Source organism: Eretmochelys imbricata, chromosome 2 (genome assembly GCF_965152235.1).
Source record: "Eretmochelys imbricata isolate rEreImb1 chromosome 2, rEreImb1.hap1, whole genome shotgun sequence".
In the NCBI taxonomy this organism is placed as follows: domain Eukaryota; kingdom Metazoa; phylum Chordata; order Testudines; family Cheloniidae; genus Eretmochelys; species Eretmochelys imbricata.
This window is the reverse complement of record NC_135573.1, coordinates 225,938,383-225,958,565: the sequence shown is the minus strand read 5'-3', so window position 1 is coordinate 225,958,565 and position 20,183 is coordinate 225,938,383. Positions and strand designations below refer to the sequence as shown.

At 42.8% G+C, this 20,183-nt stretch overlaps 1 non-coding gene across 1 annotated transcript; it reads left to right on the top strand.

The window, feature by feature from the left end:
- Window positions 1–3,704: 3,704 nt before the first annotated feature.
- On the top strand, window positions 3,705–3,776 carry TRNAQ-CUG (transfer RNA glutamine (anticodon CUG)). The gene has a single exon. It is a non-coding gene; the product is annotated as a tRNA-Gln (tRNA).
- The last annotated feature ends 16,407 nt before the right edge of the window (window positions 3,777–20,183 follow it).

The following is a 20,183-nucleotide window of genomic DNA, read 5'->3' as shown; positions in this document are numbered from 1 at the left end:
ATCCCAAGTAGGAGAAGAGAGGTTATCTTACTTTTGTATCTGGCACTGGTGTGACTGCTGCTGGAATACTTCATCAGGTTCTGGTGCCAATAATTCAAGGAAGATGTTAATAAATTGGAGAGGTTCAGAGAAGGGCTACGAGAATGATTAAAGGATTAGAAAACCTGCCTTATAGAGTTGGACTCAAGAAGCTCAATCTATTTAGCTTAATAAAGAGAAGGTTAAAGGGTGACTTGATTGCAGTTTATAAGTAACTACATGGGAAACAAATATTTAATAATGGGCTATTCAATCTAGTAGAGAAAGGTATCAGATCCTCCACTGACTGGAAGTTGAAGCTAGACAAATTCTGGCTGGAAATAAGATGTAAATTTTTAACTGTGAGGAGTAATTAACCATTGGAATAATTTACCAAGGGTCATGGGTGGATTCTGCATCCCTCACAATTGTTAAATCAAGATTGGCTGTTTTTCTAAAAGAGATGCTCTAGCAATTATTTTGGGGGAAGTTCTATGGCTCGTGTTATACAGGAGGTCAGACAAGATGATCACAATGGTCCCTTCTTGCTTTAGGATTTAAAGAATTACTTCATTATAGTAATCTGGTGTTGGGTTTCCTGGTAGGGAATTGAACCCAGAACTACTGGCTATAAAACCATAAGACTCTACTACTTATGCTGAAATACCAGGGACCAGAGTCACCAATGGACTTAGGTACGTAACTCCAACATTTGGGCACCACTGACATTCACCAAACCACCACTCATCTTCTGCCTTACCCTGAAGGTGCCTAAATCCCCATGGATGCCTAAATTTCCATTCATGGGCATACACAAAGCTGCCTAAGTCCTGATACCACCCCACAGTTAATGAACTGCTAAGAGCCCTCACTCACACTGAAGTCCCGGCAGGATTTTCAAACTAGGTATTTCCCACCTAACTCCCAAGCAGTAGCTAATCCAGTAGGTGTGCTCAGGGCATACTTAACCCATACAGAAGACAGTGTCAAGGTTCCTTCCCCACTCTGAACTCTAGGGTACAGATGTGGGGACCTGCATGAAAGCCTCCTAAGCTTACTTTTACCAGCTTAGGTTAAAACTTCCCCAAGGTACAAATTAATTTTACCCTTTGCCCTTGGAATTTCCACTGCCACCACCAAACTTTAACTGGGTTTACTGGGAAATGTAGTTTGGACACATCTTTCCCCCCAAAATCCTCCCAACCCTTGCACCCCACTTCCTGGGGAAGGTTTGGTAAAAATCCTCACCAATTTGCATAGGTGACCACAGACCCAAACCCTTGGATCTTAGAACAATGAAAAAGCATTCAGTTTTCTTACAAGACGACTTTTAATAGAAGTAAAGGAATCACCTCTGTAAAATCAGGATGGTAGATACCTTACAGGGGAATTAGATTCAAAACATAGAGAATCCCTCTAGGCAAAACCTTAAGTTACAAAAAAGACACACAGACAGGAATAGTCATTCGATTCAGCACAGCTCTTTTCTCAGCCATTTAAAGAAATCATATACACACACATACCTAGCTAGATTACTTACTAAAAGTTCTAAGACTCCATTCCTGTTCTGTCCCCGGTAAAAGCAGCATACAGACAGATACAGACCCTTTGTTTTTCTCCCTCCTCCCAGCTTTTGAAAGTATCTTGTCTCCTCATTGGTCATTTTGGTCAGGTGCCAGCGAGGTTACCTTTAGCTTCTTAACCCTTTACAGGTGAGAGGATTTTTTCCTCTGGCCAGGAGGGATTTTAAAGGGGTTTACCCTTCCCTTTATATTTATGACAGACAGCAACTGGTGAGCAGCTCAGGAATGTTGGGGGCTGGCTATTATAGATGTGTGTGTGTGTGTCAGTGAGTGTCAGAATACCCAATAGTCCAGTGGTTGGGATATTCACCTGGGATGTGGGAAACCTGTATTTGAATCTTCCCCCACCCTATGTGATTTAGAGCTAGGATTTAAACCAAGTTCTCCCCTACCCCAGGTGAGAGCCCTAGCCACCAGGCTAGAGAAAGCAAGAGACTGAGTCTTTAGCCCATTGAATATTGAACATTTTGTCTAAATGCTACAATCTGTACATAAGTACAGTGCTTCTGTCTGAGGTAGAGAATAACCTATTTTTTCTCTATACTCTAGTTTTCATAGAATTATAGAATATCAGGGTTGGAAGGGACCTCAGGAGGTCATATAGCCCAACCCCCTGCTCAAAGCAAGACCAATCCCCAACTAAATCATCCCAGCCAGGGCTTTGTCAAACCTGACCTTAAAAACTTCTAAGGAAGGAGATTCCACCACCTCCCTAGGTAACACATTCCAGTGCTTCACCACCCTCCTAGTGAAAAACCTTTTCCTAATATCCAACCTAAACCTCCCCCACTGCAACTTGAGACCATTACTCCTTGTTCTGTCATCTGCTACCACTGAGAACAGTCGAGGTCCATCCTCTTTGGAACCCCCTTTCAGGTAGTTGAAAGCAGCTATCAAATCCCCCCTCATTCTTCTCTTCCGCAGACTACACAATCCCAGTTCCCTCAGCCTCTCCTCATAAGTCATGTGTTCCAGTCCCCTAATTATTTTTGTTGCCCTCCGCTGGATGTTTTTCAATTTTTCCACATCCTTCTTGTAGTGTGGGGCCCAAAATTGGAGGCCTCACCAATGTCGAATAGAGGGGAACGATCATGTCCCTCGATCTGCTGGCAATGCCCCTATTTATATAGCCCAAAATGCCATTGGCCTTCTTAGCAACAAGAGCACAATGTTGACTCATATCCAGCTTCTCGTCCACTGTAACCCCTAGGTCCTTTTCTGCAGAACTGCTGCCTAGCCATTCGGTCCCTAGTCTGTAGCGGTGCATGGGATTCTTCCATCCTAAGTGCAGGACTCTGACTTGTCCTTGTTGAACCTCATCAGATTTCTTTTGGCCCAATCCTCTAATTTGTCTAGGGCCCTCTGTATTCTATCTCCACCCTCCATCGTATCTACCTCTCCTCCCAGATTAGTGTCATCTGCAAACTTGCTGAGGGTGCAATCCACGCCATCCTCCAGATCATTCATGAGGATATTGCACAAACCCGGCCACAGAACCGACCCTTGGGGCACTCCGCGTGATACCAGCTGCCAACTAGACATGGAGCCATTGATCACTACCCGTTGAGCCTGACAATCTAGCCAGCTTTCTATCTACCTTATAGTCCATTCATCCAGCCCATACTTTTTTAACTTGCTGCCAAGAATACTGTGGGAGACCATATCAAAAGCTTTGCTAAAGTCAAGGAAGAACACATCAACTGCTTTCCCTCATCCACAGAGCCAGTTATCTCATCATAGAAGGCAATTAGATTAGTCAGGCATGACTTGCCCTTGGTGAACCCATGCTGACTGTTCCTGATCACTTTCCTCTCCTCTAAGTGTTTCAGAATAGATTCCTTGAGGACCCGCTCCATGATTTTTCCAGGGACTGAGGTGAGGCTGACTGACCTGTAGTTCCCCGGATCCTCCTTCTTCCCTTTTTTAAAGATGCGCACTACATTAGCCTTTTTCCCGTCATCCGGGACCTCCCCTGATCGCCATGAGTTTTCAGAGATAATGGCCAATGGCTCTGCAATCACGTCTGCCAACTCCTTTAGCACTCTCGGATGCAGTGCATCCAGCCCCATGGACTTGTGCTCGTCCAGCTTTTCTATATATGCTGGTTCCATGGCGTAATGGTTAGCACTCTGGACTCTGAATCCAGTGATCTGAGTTCAAATCTCAGTGGGACCTTGTTTGTGGAAGAGATAGCTCAGTGGTTTGAGCATTGGCCTGCTAAACCCAGGGTTGTGAGTTCAATCCTTGAGGGGGCCATTTAGGAATCTGGGACAAAAATTGGGGATTGGTCCTGCTTTGACCAGGGGGTTGGACTAGATGACCTCCTGAGATCCCTTCCAACCCTGATATTCTATGATCTTATTGAATACGTCCAGAGCTCTCCCAGTCAAGTAGTTTTAGAGTCCCTTCCCTGACCCCCAGAGAGTTCGAGTCTATGGTAGAGCCACTGCGTTTGCATCTACTTCCCTGTCCAATCTGTTTGACACTCAAAAAATAACTTTGCTCTGCAGCTGTTTCCTGTATGTGCTTGTTGATTCTTAGGGTATGGAGGGCTTTAAATGCATTCTATACACCTACCCAGGCTTCCACTTGCCTGCAATGAGTTTATTCTACTGAAAAGATTAGGAGTTATGACATGAGACCATAGCTGTCACTTAGAATATAACAAAAGCAATGATGACCATGTGTGGATGGGTGAGTAGAGAACTAGATGGATTGGGGAGCGAGGGAGGATATATGGTTGGATGACAGCATGTGTGGGTAGGTGGGTGAGTGAGAATATGTCCTGTTTGCTTACATTGCCTTAGTTATGGTGTCACAAATGATGTCTCATTTTGACAAGCTGGTCACTGCCAGCAGCAGTCTCAGAAATGCCAACTGTAATTAAAACCTTTATTTTCTACAACACTTCAGATTTTATATGCTAAAATGGGCTGCTGACTGAATTTAAAGGGCCAGCTCTTGCTCTGGTATTCACAAGCCTCCTACTGCAGCCTGCTGAGGTCTCTACATATCAGAAAATAAAATATGAACCTAAGAATCTTCGTCTGAACAAAATGGGTGCATTTCTCCTCTAGCCAGGATGGAATATTAGATCTGCATTTTATTATAGCCATAGGACAGGGATGTGCACAGGACATTTGTTTTTATTATGACATTTGGATTGATGTATATTTGTAAATAGCAAAATTAGAGGCAGTAGTAGACAAAGAAGGAAAATATGTCACTTTTTAAAATTATGTGCCTTTCAGTGCCTCTCTGAGATACTACGACATTCTCAAGGTATCTTTTTTCAACAACAAATTTAGGGACAAATTGTGCAAGATAATGTTGCTATAAAGATGCAACTCTTTAAAGACACTCTATCATAAACTGAAAATCCCAGCATTGCTGGAGAACATCCTGTTCCATGAGCTGTTAGAATTAGGGCCGGACTCCTGCAGCCCTGCTAAAAAACCATTTGCTCCATACCGATCTCCCTTCTCTTTTGCTCCTGCCATTCACAAATGTCATCTGAGATTTATCAAGATGAGGTAGATGAGGTAATATCTTTTATTGAATCAACTTCCGTTGGTGAGAGAGACAATCTTTTGTGCCACACAGAGCTCTTCTGCAGGTATGGGAAAGGAACGCCCAGCATCACAGCAAAATGCATGATGGAACAGATTGTTTAGCATAGGTAAAGAGGCCTGTGGCATCTTACAGACTAACAGACGTATTGGACCATAAGCTTTCATGGGTGAATGCCCACTTCATCAGATGCATGTAGTGGAAATTTCCAGAGGCAGGTATAAATATGCAAGTAAGAAACAGGCTAGGGATAACGAGGTTAGTTCACTCAGGGAGGATAAGGCCCTCTTCTAGCAGTTGAGGTGTGAACACCAAGGGAGAAGAAACTGCTTTTGTAGTTGGCTAGCCATTCACAGTCTTTGTTTAAACCTGTGCTGATGGCGTCAAATTTGCAAATGAACTGAAGCTCAGCAGTTTCTCTTTGAAGTCTGGTCTGAAGTTTTTTTGCTGCAGGATGGCTACCTTTAAATCTGCTAGTGTGTGTCCAGGGAGGTTGAAGTGCTCTTCTACAGGTTTTTGTATATTGCCATTCCTAATGTCTTTGTGTCCATTTATCCTTTTACGTAGGAACTGTCCAGTTTGGCCGATGTACATAGCAGAGGGGCATTGCTGGCACATGATGGCGTATATTACATTGGTGGACGTGCAGGTGAATGAACCGGTGATGGTGTGGCTGATCTGGTTAGTTCCTGTGATGGTGTTGCTGGTGTAGATACCATCAGCTCAGGATTAAACAAAGACTGTGAATGGCTAGCCAATTACAAAAGCAGTTTCTCCTCCCTGGGTGTTCACACCTCAACTGCTAGAGGAGAGCCTCATCCTCCCTGAGTGAACTAACCTCGTTATCCCTAGCCTGATTCTTGCTTGCATATTTATACCTGCCTCTGGAAATTTCCACTACATGCATCTGACGAAGTGGGTTTTCACCCACGAAAGCTTATGCTCCAATACATCTGTTAGTCTATAAGGTGCCACAGGACTCTTTGCTGCTTTTACAGATCCAGACTAACACAGCTACCCCTCTGATACCTAGCTTAGGTAGTGTTAAGGAAAAGTTAGTATATGTGACTCCATTTTGGGTTTGGGGCCCACCATTGTCTAAAAGCAAGCACATCATGCACCAGGTGGAGTGTTCCTTAGATACTCTATTCCTGTGAAAACCCTCCTCCTTGTTTCCAGCCTGTCTCGACTCCCAGTTTCTGTTCTTTCTCTGTTCCTAACTCCCTGCCTCCTGGCCTTGTGATGTGGGCCTCCCATTCTGATAAGAAAAGTTACTGATGCATTGCTTTAGGGCTATGTTGTGTAGCTGAAGTAATGGTTTAGCACGGAGAATGTACCTAGCAGGGGTAGGTGGTAGATAAGGAAATGGTTTGTCTATTGGCTAAGGTTTCCAATGCATGAGGGCTACATGCTGTGCTAAAAGGTATATAATCTTTATATAACCTGCATTCGGGGTCCCCTTCTGGCTAGCAGGGGGGCACCACGCTCGAGCGTAATAAACTTAATATCTTTGAGAACTCTGCAGTTGTGGACTTTGTTCGTGTGCCTCAGCCTAGACTCGAACTGCGCGTGACCTATCAGGTATAATTCGCAACAGTAGTTAGCACAGATTGTGAGGGACCATTCAAGGTAGTGTGACCCATTAACACCTCTGCAGTCATAGGACAAAAGGAAGGAGTTAGTGGGTTACAGATTGTTCTAATGAGCCATAAATCCAGTGTCTCTATTTAGTCCATGATTTTTGGTGTCTAGCAAAGCAATGAATTTAAGCTCCCAGGCTTGAACGCTTTTGAAAGTGTTGTGCAGGTTTCTTTTGAGGATGAGGAGTGATAGGTCAGATACAGAGTGATCACTTTGTAAAAAATGTTCACCCACAGGTAATGTGGTGTTTTTGTCTTATTATTTTCCTGTGTGAGTTCATTCAAGAGCATAGTGATTGTCTGGTTTCATCTATAATAGTTGTTGGGAAGGTTAGTGCACTGGATGAGGGACACCACATGTTGTGCTAGGCATGTGTAGGACCCGTTGATCTTGAAAGGGGTGCTGTGGGGAATGCTGATCATTGTAGCAGTGCGGATATGTCTGCATGTTTTGCATCTGTTGTTCTGGCAGGGTTTGGTGGCACTCTGAGGTGGGGTATCCTGGTTTATGGAGAGTCTGCTTCTGATGATGAGCTTGGAGAGATCGGGGGATTGTTTGAAGGCCAGAAGTGGGGTTTCAGGAAGGATTTCTTTAAGATGGGATCCCCCTCGAGTATGATTTGTTGTTTGATGATACCCCATATGGGTTCCAGTGTAGGATGACAGAGTGAGCAATGAGAGGGGGCTTTATTTCTATACTGAAGCGGGTTCTCTGGGGGTATTTGGGTGGCATATTCCATGTTGCTATCTACTTTTCTGGTGGAGTGTTCTTGTTTGGTGAAGGTGGTTTTGAGTATGTTAAGGAGTACACCCCAGGCTTTGTCTTCAGAGAATATTCTGTGGAATGTGAGTGCCTGGCTGTAGATAAACAGATTTCTTAGTGTGTTTGGCGTGGTTACTGGATCTGTGAAGGTAAGTATGGTGATCTGGGGGTTTCTTGTATATGGTTCTCTTTAGGGTTCCATTGTTCAAGGTGATTGTGGTATCCAGGAAGTTGATGCTGGTGTGGGTGCGTTCAAGAGAGAGTTTAATGGATAGGGAATAGTTGATGAAGTTGTGGTGGAAATCTATGAGGGAGTTTAAGCTGTCTGTCCAGAGGATGAAAATGTCATTCATGTATCTCAGGTATATCATTGGTTTTGTGGTAATAAAAGACAAAAACACCCTATGACCTGTGGGTGAACAACCCCCTGTGTCTCTAATATCCTGGGACCAACACGGCTGCAACTACGCTGCAATTATGATTTATCATCCAACAATACACCTGGCACAGGTGGATATCTCCTTTAAAAGGTCCCTAGAGTTCTGACTCACCACTTCTCTCTCTCAATAAAGGGGGTCTAAAATATTTGTCTTCAGGTGAGCAAGTCAAGAATCATGGCTAATAGTGAACAATTTTGCTACCTAGCACTCACATATGGGTTTGGTGACTTGTCTTCGGCTATCCCTTGATGCGAGGTTGATGTCTGCCAAGGGGGTTCATTGGTGGGTTTTTAAGTGGTTGAGGAGCCCAATTTGTTCCCTACAGATTTTCCCACAGAAGTGACAGGTGTAATCTTGGAGGAGACATAGTTATTGGCTGCCCTTTCTTTCCTCCTTTGTCGCTTCTCAGTCTCATGAGAACATCTGTTCTCCTCAAAGTGAGTTGTGTCTTGGTGTATGGTGTGGCACTACTGTGTTCTGTTCTGCACCGAGTCCTCCCAGTTTGTTGGATTGATGCCTCCCTTTTTCAGATGTACTTTCACTATGTCTTTGAAGTGCTTCCACTGCACTCTGTGAACCCTTCTTCCCTGACAGACCTGAGAGAAGAGTACATGCTTTGGGAGCAAAGTGTCAGCCATATGTACACAGTGACCGGCCCAGTGGAGTTGGTGTTTCATGACCTGCGCTTCTATACTGCTGATGTTGGCTACAGAGAGAATGCTCATGTTAGTGCGTCGGACTTCCCAGCTAATCCTAAGAATCCTCCTGAGGCAGTGCTATTGGAACCACTCCAGCTGCTTGAGAGGTCATCTGTAGGTTACCCAGGTCTTACGCCCTAGAGAAGGGTGGGGATGACAACTTGTAAACCAAGATCTTGATGCCTGTTTGCAGATCCCTATCATGGAAGACTCGTTTGAGTAGTCTTCCAAAAGGTGTGCTGGCACAGCGGATCCTGTATTCCATTTCTGTGTCAATGCTGGCTGTTTAGGAGAGGTGGCTGCCAAGGTATGGAAAATGGTTCACATTTTCCAGGGATTCTCCACTGATGGTGATTTGTGTAGTGTGAAGAATAGTTTGTGCAGGTGATGCCATCTGGACCTGGTGTCTTGTGATTTTTTGTCTGTGTGATGGCACACCGGATTTCCTCAGAAGATGGGGGATCAGCATTGCTAAGCGTTGTGGAATAGACTAGATGGTGTCTTCAGAGGCTGTGGATTCGCAGTTTAGCAGGCTCTCAAAGTGCTCCTTCCAGCTTTGTTTAATGGCGACACTGTCCTTGAAGAGGGTGGAGCCATCCTGGGAATGTAAGCGGGTTGGGCCTTTGGAGCTTGGCCCATATATAGCTTTTATTGCTTGAAAGAAGCTTATGTTATCCTGGTCTACGAAACCCTGGATCTTAGAGTCCATCTCTTGCCACCACTTATTTTTTATGTCACCTCGCCTCCTTTGGACTTCAGCTTTGAGCAGGTGATAAGTTTTTGTTGGTTAGAGGAATCATTTTGCCAGTTACAGAATGCAGTTCTTTTCTATAGAACTAATGCTAGGATTTTCTTATTGTTTTTGTCAAACCAGTCTTGGTGCCGACGAGTGGAATATCCTACAGTTTCAGCCCATGCACTGTAAATGGTATTTTTAAGTTGATCCCAGTGCTATTGAATGTCAATGATATTATCAAGCAAGTTAGAGAGTTTTTCAGATCAGTGTTGCTGGAACATCTCACAGCTAGCTTGGTCTTGAAATGCTTTGATGTTATACTGCTTTCATTTAGTCTTTGGCTGTTTGTGGTGGAGCGAGCTGCAGGTGACTTGTACCATGAAATCAAAATGCAAGATAATCAAAATTGCTCATCAACTAAGTTTTGCGGGACAGCTCTACTTTTAGACTTGGGTGAGCTATGGCATGAGAGTCACATGCACTAGACGTAGAAAACAGAGCTGTACTCCCTGATGGCTAAGTCTCAAATAATGTAACTGAGTTGCAAAAGGGATGCAGAAGTTCAGTAGGTAGTATCTCCGAGCAGAGATACTCAGCTTGCCTCTTCATGGCGCAATTCCTCTCCTGGATAATACAAGTCAAAAACCAAGACAGGAAAAGAAAAATACATCTGCTGTGGATAAGGAAAAAAATATAGCCAAGATGCAAGAACTCTGGGTTGGTCAGGCAATGGCTAGAGAAGGTGATACTGACCAAGAGAGGTTGATTGAAGGATGGCTTTTGCATGGCTGAGCTGCAGTGGCCTGACAGCAGCATTAGAAGAAAAAAAATCTCTCCAGGTACAACAGTAGCATTAATTGGATCATTCTTGTGCAAAAGAAGACTGCACAAAAGATAATGCTGTGAAGAGGAAATTGGAAGCCAGAGTGAAGAAGCTGTGACAAAGTAGACAAATCCTAATCCCAGACACTCACAGATGTGCAGAGTCTTGTAGGTCTCTGCTCCTTCCATAGAAGGTTTATTCACAGATTTGCCAATATTTTAAAACCAAAGATTGGCCAAGAAAGGGGACCCAACCGAGCATGACCTAGCATTTTCAGAGTTGAAAGGCCCTTGCAACTGATCCTGTTTTAGGATTGGTCTATGCTAGAATTTACTTCAGTATAATTTGTCACTCAGGGCTGTGATTGCTGCTGTTAGTGAAATATATAAATAGTGAAGCTTGCATAATTTGTTCTTTATTAAATTATTTCTTTTCTTTCTGTCTGGAGAGAAGTCATTCAGGATGTCAACATTTTAATCTCCATTGGGATAATGGGCAGAGCCAAGATGGGGGAGGGGAGTGTTCTTAGACTGGAAGGTCTTAATAGCTGGTTTTTGAGCTATACACAATCACCAACCACGTTAAAGCTGATGGGCACCCTTCTTTCAGACAATGGAAGGAGCAAATGAATATCTCTTTATGTAATGATAGCTGGAAACACTAGGAATTCACCACCTTGGCAAAGAGCCACATGGCAAGCCCTACCAGAAGCTAAACTGCTTGGGCTGAGGACTGGATGCAAATTACAGGGGCTAGGGGATTGATTGGTTGCAGCTATGTGTGTTTGTGTGAGAGAGAGGCAGAAAGACAGCAGAAAGCCACCAGGAAGCCAAGCAAGAGAAGCATAATGATAGTGGCCCTGAGAAATAGCAGAGAGACAGAGCTGGTGTGGCCACAGAACCAGCTGGAAAAGCAGGCTTGGAAATTGCCAGCAAAGAAGTTGCCTGCTATTGTTTTTTTCTCCTGTGTTTGGGAATTTGTGTATATTTTTTAAAATGAAATAAGCATGCAAAGAAATATCCAACTAATATCCAGCATGATCCTAAATATTGAATAACCACACAGGCCTAACACTGATACCAACGACAGACAGAAAAAACAAATTGCTGTTGGAGGAACTCTGGTTTGTATTGACAATACAGCAGAGAAAAGACAGAACCAGGCAGACGAATGCACCCTCCACCTTACAGTCTGGTTCATTAAGAGATACCAGAGAGGAAAATAAGCAAGTTCTTTATGTTGCACAAAACCACAAAAAATCCATGAAGTCTGTTGATGGTAAAATTCCTTCAAATCTGGATTAGAGACACAGTTTTGTATGAAGACAAAACTATAGCGTTATTAGCCCTTGGACAGTGCGTAGAGCATTGGAGTAAGGATATAATAATTGTCTTTTTAAAGATACTATATCATAACCTAAGAATGCCAGCCCTGTTCAGGATTTGTTTAGTGAAGCGGTCATTAAGAATGTGGAGCAGGCTGTGGAGCTGTACAAGAGACCATTTACCCTGAGTAGAGGTGGTTGGGAATTTTTCTACAAAACATGTTTTCCACTGGAAAATGCCAATTCATCAAAACTGAAACTTTTCATGGAAACTTATTACCTTTGACAGGAATATTTCTCAGAAGTGTCTTCTCCAATAAAATTTCTGGTCAGAATATGGTGGGTTAGGAGGACAGTTAGAGTCTCAAAAGTAGCCAGGCGGTTAGGCTGCTGACCTAGGATATGGGTGACTTACGTTTGAGTTTACCTGATTTAAAACAGGGGTTTAAACCCAGCTCTCCCAAATGAGATCCCTAGCCACTGGAATATTGGCTAGTCTGAGGTCAGTCTCAGTTGTGTGTGTTTCTCCATGAAAAAATTTGAAAGGTCTTAATTTTCATTCCAAAAGCAAAACAAAATGTTGAAACCTCAACATTTTCCATGAGCTGGAGTTCTTGTTTATCAGCCTGTCCTAACCTGCATGTGTGTACCTGGATTTACTTCCTCAAGACACTAAAGGAGAAATTTGGGCCTCAGGAGGGATTGTTCTTCAAGAGGCACAAATACTACCCCTGTTTTCTTGTGCTCTTGTTACCCCAGAATTAGGCATTTCTGTGTGTACCCCACAATTTGACAGTACTGCAATAAGCAATTTTGTTTGTTCAGTCACTGCCAGCTGAAAACCAAACATCACATAAGTAGGAAAATCTTAGGCCTTGAGAGGCAAGGCCATATAAATGCATGTTTGCAGTTCTGCTATCAGAATGGGAGGATGGACTAAGAAGTGAATGTAGTGTGAAAATAGAAGGAATGTTTGGATGGCCAATTTTGGTCTTGAGTGCCACTGACACCTTTGATATGTAACTTTTATTTTGTTGTTATGACTAGAAATGTTTTGATAAGAGATGAGTAGTTTTGCTGAAATTAGGAGAATTGGTAACCCACTAGGGGTTACGATGGTGACCCACTAGGAGCCACTGTAGGTTATGTGCTTTGTTTGGAGTTAGTTATAAAAGATTAGGTGAAAGAATTTGCTTTGGAGCAGTCCAAGGAAGCTTTCTTTGGCCAAGGATCTGGCAGCTAAATTCCCTAGCGCCTAGATGGAAGGCAGGCAGCTGAAGCCTGGCAACTGATTCCTCAAAATCATCTTTTGACTTTAGGTAGATATAAATGTTTTGAAATGCTCTAAACCTACTGTAACAGTGCGTGTGTGTGTGTGTGTGTGTATCTGCTTAAGAGCTTATAAAAAAGTAGTTTTAGATGAAAGCACTCTGGTTTGTATCAATTATATAGCAGACGGATGAGCTATGTCCCCCTTGATTTATTCCTGACACTGCCTGAAGAGAAACAGTTAAGTTACCACTGCTTTGGGTTCTGAAAACCCTAGGTAACACTCTGGGTGAATCCAGATGCTACAACAGCTGCTGGAGGATGCACACTGCTCCCTCTAACATGCCCAGCCAGCTATGTGAACCAGGGGAAAGAGGAGGCAGGGACTTGGCCTCATCTCCTTCAGAGTGCCTTGTGCTCACTGGGGCATCCATCCCTCTGCTCCCCCAAGCAGAGACAAAGCTGTTGTGTGTTGAAGTAGCTAAGAGAGGGAAAGACTTGTTGCATCCTCCTTGCAAGGGCCAAGAAATGACTGACATTCGTGTTTAACAAAACAAGGATGGCAAGTTGATTTTGATAAATATAAGGAGTCCCACCCTAGAACAAGGGCTGATCAACATATTCCTGCTGAGGGCATACTCACTGGTTGACATGCAAATATCATTCGACCCAGGGGTGATGCCCAAGAGGCCAGTATTGTAAGTGAGAAGATACTAAAATATTCTAGTAGCATTTCAACATGTTCAGCGAATGTTTGGCTGAAAGTATTGCCTGCTGAGCCTCTCTGTTTTAGCATTATTCTCCAAGCTGTGGAGCTCACCTTGAACATTTGGAGAACGTTTCATCAGAAGCTGTAGTAGAACTACAAGTCGATATTATGCAGTTCCATTCAAGATACCATACTCATTCTGCCAATAATGTTTTCTAGAGGGTTAATGTTTTCTTTCATTTTAAAACCTGTTAATGTTACCATGTTACTTACAAGTCAAGTCATTGTTTATAATTGGGAACATGCACTTCACAGAAAATCTACTGCTCCAGCAGTTTACAGTTTAGCAGTGTTGGCAAAGTTACTATTGTGTTGTCCTGCTGCAGGGTTCCACTACTTATTTTATAGTGTTTTTCAGCAAATCCTGCTTCATATCATAGTGTTGCCAAAAAATCCCTTGCAGATGCCTGTTATGTTTATGGCACTATAAATCTGAATATTTGAATTTATGGTGGCCCAGGGCTGTGCTTTTTTATTGTTATAGATTGGAACTTGCTTGCATTGAGTGTGACTTTGTAAGTTTGCATCAATCTGCTTCAGCAGTTCAAGTTTCAGTATTGAGTCTTACTTCTCTGTGCACCAAATTCTGGATCCATTATTCACTTGTTACATTTGGAATTTTGTCTTTTGCCTTTCTTCAGGGCTTTACTACACTGAGAGTTTGCTAGAGTAAGGACTGAGTAATATCTGAGTAAGGACCTTAGGATTTAGATCTATTACAACAGGGCAATGAACTTTAGACATATTTAACAGATATCTCCAGCTTTACTATTCATTCTGTGCATAGTGCAGCTTGCAGCCTTTGTTTCCAAGGGAAAAACTCAGGGGGCTGTCTGGAATAACCAGTTGTCAGAAGTAGATTGGTTATCCCACTGGATGTGCTCAGACTGTTAACCTTAAAATCAATGTACTATGAATTGTGAGTATTTCACTCAGCCCTTGCACAATTACATTTGAAATGTGAGGGTTTTATATTTCATTTGAATTTGTGAAAATGATCCAGTTTCACTTTTTAAAAAACGTGAAATTTTATTTGGCTTTTTAATAGAAAAAAATGGAACAATTTTGAGTGAAAACAGGTCAATATTCATTCGAAAATGGTTGTGATTTTGAACAAAAATCCTGGTGTATACTTCATTTTGCAAGCATAGCGATGTTGGTTAGGAGTACAAAGTAAAAAAAACCCACCACCCCCATCACCCTACACCAGCAAAAGCCCTAGTATAGGCATGCTATACTATCAAAGAAGTCCTTTTGCCCGTATAGCTTCTTTCATCTGGAGAAGGGGTGTGAACTATACTGGTAAAGAGTCTTTTTATCAGTGTGTAAGTTGTGTCTCTAAAAAGGTATAGAAGAGTTGGTTCACTGGCTGATGCACCCTCTCATGGCTGGGCACGACATAGCAGACTCTCCTCCACTAGCGCTCCCTGCCCGCAGCTGCTTTAGTCCTGTGGTGGTCTGCCTTTTCTTGTGACTCTGCCCTCCAGGCTCATCTTTTTAGTCCCAGTCTTTCTGGTGTAAACAGAGTCCAATAAACAAAACTTGAACAAACATAACTCTTTGTCCCTATCCAGGCTCACTCCTCTGCAGAGTCTTCACCCCTTTCTGGGCTCTTGTCCTCCCAATCTTGGGCAGAGTGATGCTTCCCCAGGCTTTGTCCCTGGAGCCCCAACTCCAAACTCAATAGTCCTTCTCCCTTTTGTGTCAGGGCATTTCTGTACCACCTTTTTCTGTAGACAGGTAGGGAAATCTGGGTCCTCCCTCCCCTCTGGGTTCCCATCCAGGGACCCAGGGTAAGCAGCTAAAGTCTGCTCACTCAGACACCTCACTGCCTTCCTGGACTTCTTCCCAAATTGACCTTCCTTCAGGCTCTTTTCTATAGTACTTCCCTGGGTTCACAGTATGTCTGCCTCTCTTTAGGACTCTCTCTCTCTAACAACCAGAGAGAAACTGTGGAGCTTTCCCTGAAGCCCCCCTTCCCATCTTGGCTTCCTCCCTTTATGCTCACCACCCAGCTCTCTCCCAACTGAGCTTCATCTTCAGTTGGGCCTGGCTTACCATCCCGGTGCAACCAGGTGCATTAACTATGCTCTGTCTTCAGTTAACTCTTTCATTAACTGTGTGGAGTACATATCCCATCACAGAGTGTTTGCCATTATAACTCTACTAGTATAGCTATATTGGCAAGCCCTTTCTAGTGCAGGCAAGTTCAGAGGTCTATAGTACATCAGAAAAGAAAGGTCAAATATATGGTATTTTTCTTGTCAAGTGAAAGTAAATAAAAGCATCATTGTCCAATGTTTCTTCCTGGAGATCCAGGAGGATTCAGAGATCCAATAAGGCCCCAAGCTTGAAAAAACTGTTTACAAAACTCAGGCATATCCCATCAGACATAGGACCAGATAGCACCTCTACCTTCACTGTTGGTTCCCCATCCAACCAACATACCTCCACTGAATTTCAGCCAGTTTGATTTTATCCAAGCCCTGATCTTGGTCAAGCACGTGGTCCAGATCCTATTGAAAAGGCAGGTAGACCTGAGCATCACCAGTGTAAAGATGGCTCAAGAGCCAAAATACTCTGACTACAGGATCACTTCTGGCCCTACATAGACCTTAAGCTGGAAGGGAAACAAAATAGACTCTGCACTAATCCATGCAAGAAATCTCTCTCAGAAATGACCAAGTATGCAGTATCATTTCCAGTGGAGACAATGGAGCCACACAACCTCAGCTCCTTCTCCATCTGGCCAGAGTTCACAGATGTGTCAGCCTTTCATGGACAAAGATATCAAGGATTTCTCAGAGATCTAAAAATACCAGTATGGAGTCCGACCTCCTTCCAATCAACGGAAGTAGAATAGATCTGCATAGTATCTCTACTATACCATATATTTGAAACCATGCTACCAAGAGTGGATCCAGTTCCCCCCCACACACACTATATTTTACAGCCATATAGGGCAGGACTTCAAGTCATAGGACACAACCTGTAGCTTCACCAACACCTATCAAACCCTAGAAAGAGAGAGACTAGCTGAATAACAGCCAGAAGTGACAGGACATTTTCCCCCTCCAGATATAGACTTGCTATCATGGAGGCAGCCTAGCTGTTACAGCTGGTCTAGGGGCCACACATCAAGGACAGTAGTTGGTGAGCAGGGGTCAGAGAACTCTCTAAAGCCGGGTTCAATAAGCAAGGGTCAGGGTCAGGGTCAGGATGGAGTAAGAGACCAGACATCAGGAGACGAGATGAGGTCTGGAGTCGCAGCAGGCCAGAAGTCTGTGTGGTTGTCCAGACAACTTCTTGGGGCACCCGCCAGGGTTAAATATGGTGCTTGGCCAATCAGAGAGCCCCAAGGTACTGTCACTCTTGGTCTCTTGGGTGGTACTTCCTGTAGCACCTACTCTCCACAGTGCTCCCTGGCTGTGGCTCTGCTTGGCCTCCCAGTAGCACTGTAGGAATATCAGCTATCCCTGGCCCTACAGATCCACGTTCTAATCCAAAAATGCTTACAGAAGGGTCAGATTAAATTCATTTTAGGATACTTCAGGAACTAGCTGAAGCAATCTCACAAGTATTACAATTATCTTTGAAAACTCATGGAGGATGAAAGAGGTTCCAGAGGACTGGGTATGGGTGAATGCACTACCTATCTTAAAAGTGAAACAAAGAGGACCTGAGGAGTTATAGACCAGTCAGCCTAACTTCAATACCAGGAAAAATACGGAAACAAATTATTAAACAATTGTGATGTCCCACTCAGGTTACCCAAAAACTGCAACCCACTGTGTTAGAGCTCTGCCTCACCCAGCGCAGCTTTGCTGCTGCTAAAGCAATGTGTCAGTGCCCTGACACACCAGTTTGTCTGCCTGGCCAGCTAACGCTTCAGGACTCTGCCAGCCCATACCTTGCCTTGCAGATAACAATGAGTGAACCCCCAATTCCTGAGTTCCCCAGAGATGTCTTCCTGGGGTGTCCAGTCCTTCTGACTGAACACTCATGGAAGTTATTAAGTTCACTGCCTCCAAAGAGACAGAACACGCATCAGGCTGGTAAGTTAACTGAAGACCCACACGTCACTTCAATATAACAGCACTGAAAAGTTTTTAAACAAACAGGAATAAACAGAGCATGAGTTTAAGTGATTTCAAATAAAAGTGAAAGAGATATAAAGGTTATAAACAAAACAAAATTCACTTTCTAGTAACTAAAACTTAACTTCAGCAAGTTACAATCTTTGTCTAAGCAGGTTTCTCACATATAATCAGTTCCCTTAGTCGAAGGATCCATCTTTCTCAGATTTCAAGAGCTCTGGTCTTGTGTCCCTCAGGTGATGGATGCTAAAATAGCTTTTCTGTTTCTGCTTATATCTCCCAAAGTCCATTGTCTTTGTTTCAAGAGCCAGGATGGCTTCCTGGAGGTACAGCCTCCATCCCCATTCAGAATTATTAAGTGGTCATTTCCCCCACTTGCTAGTTTGAGAGCTTTGTTTATCTTCTATTTAAATATACTTCCATTGTTTCTGGTCTCACCTTGATCAATTTACATTAGAGACAGTCCAGCAGGTGAAACAACATTCCTTTCTCTAGGACAGGCTGAGCTTATGCACTGCTTGCTTTTAAAAACTTATTTCCAAGAGAATTAAGAAGTTCCATCAAAAAATGTGGCACTGCCCTCAATTTCCCTTTGAATAAGATGTAAAAAATCTCAATACAATTTGGAAATTGAAGAGAGTAGATATGTTCCTAAGTCTTTCAAGTGATTCTTGACGTTTCAGGAAGCAGCAACAGTAGCTTTTAGTTTATCTCTCTGTTTCTAACTACAATAAATTAAACCACATCAATTATTTTTTAACCTCAAAATTATAAAAAAAAGGTCATGATAAAAACTTAGAAAAATATCAGTTATTCTTGCAAGACCTTAGAGTTCAAGATGCTGCACATGAGAGCAGAAAAAGCTTACAGTGCAAAATTATGGAAATTATACCCTTTTGCCTTGTCCATACCGTACACTTTGTATCAGCTATCTTTAAAATCATAGGTTGTTCAGAATTTGCTTATATTTTTCCTTGTCTGCAGCCTGTTGCAGCCCTAATTTCTAGAAAAATAATAATAATAAAAGTGCCAATTTAAATCTCATAAGAAAAACATGCCATGAAAAGTGTTAGGAACCAAAAAAATCAGTAAGTGCTCTGCTTTTGTTGTGCTTTTCTTTTCAGTGAAAGGTACCTACTAAATAGAAAATCTTCCAGGGTGAAGTCCTCCATTCATCCACAGCATAGGTGCAACAAGAGCAGTAAGTGCCACATGCAGCCCCACCATTGTGCCTCAGTCCTAACCTTAAGAGACTGCCTATGGGGGATGAGAAGCCAATAGGGAGCAATGGGTACTGTAACCAGTGCAGGAACTGGACTAAGACCAGCAACTCATTTTACATAGCTCACATTCTGGAGGTAACAACTTCCAGTCACTGATGACTTGAACTACTGCCATAGAGGAGAAAGAACATAAGAATGGCCATATTGGGTCAGACCAGTAGTTCATCTAGCCCAGTATCCTGTCTTCCAACAGTGGCCAATGCCAGATGCTTCAGAGGAAATGAACAGAACAGGGCAATTATTGAGTGATCCATTCCCTGTCATGAACTCCCAGCTTCTGGCAGTTAAAGGCTTAGGACACCCAGAACATGGGGTTACATCCCTGTCATTTGCAAAATCTTGAACTCTAAAGTCTCTTGCAAGAATTACTTATCTTTCTCTGTTTTTATCATGATTTTTTTTTATAATTTTTATGTTAAAAACGAATTCCACAAGTTGAGTTTAACACTTCCTTGAGCCATCCATTGTCTCATTATAGTTTATTTTAACACCACTATTTACATTGCTCCCATCTCTCTCATTCCCCAGAAACAAATCTAGTGTAGCAATCTTCATTTTTCACTTCCGTAGCCTTTCTTGGTACCTTTCCACATGCTTATTTCTAGTTATTTCTAACTTTAAAATTGTATTCCCTGTTATCACAGTGTGAAAAGTGTCTCTCTTATAATTTTGAAGAGTTTTATTATGCTATCTTGACATCTTTTCTCTGTGGAAAAAAAGTACCCTTAATCTTTCTTTTCAAATTAGATTCTTTGGAACTTTTATCATGAGCTCTTCCCCTTGGTAGGTAACTAGTACTGCACAAAATGCTGCATATGGAGCCTGACAAGTGCCTTATATTTTGTTTTGTATTCTGTCTTCCTATTAATGCAACCCAGTGTCTTTGTTTTCTACTACTGTTGCGTACTGGACAGATGATTGCTCTCATTTTCCTTAAGAACCACCCCAGAGGATTTTCATATTCTCTGACATTCTTCCTCTCCCAGACTTATTTTGTATTTCTTAATATTGATATATATTTAACCTCTATTGCCACGCCATAACCACTTAAGAAGCAAAATGCTTTTGAATCTCTTTGCATTGCTCCTCGTATCTGCTCTGTCTCCAGTTTTAGCACCATCTGTAACTTGGACATCTTCCACTGAATTCTCTGCGGTCCCAGTTTCTGAT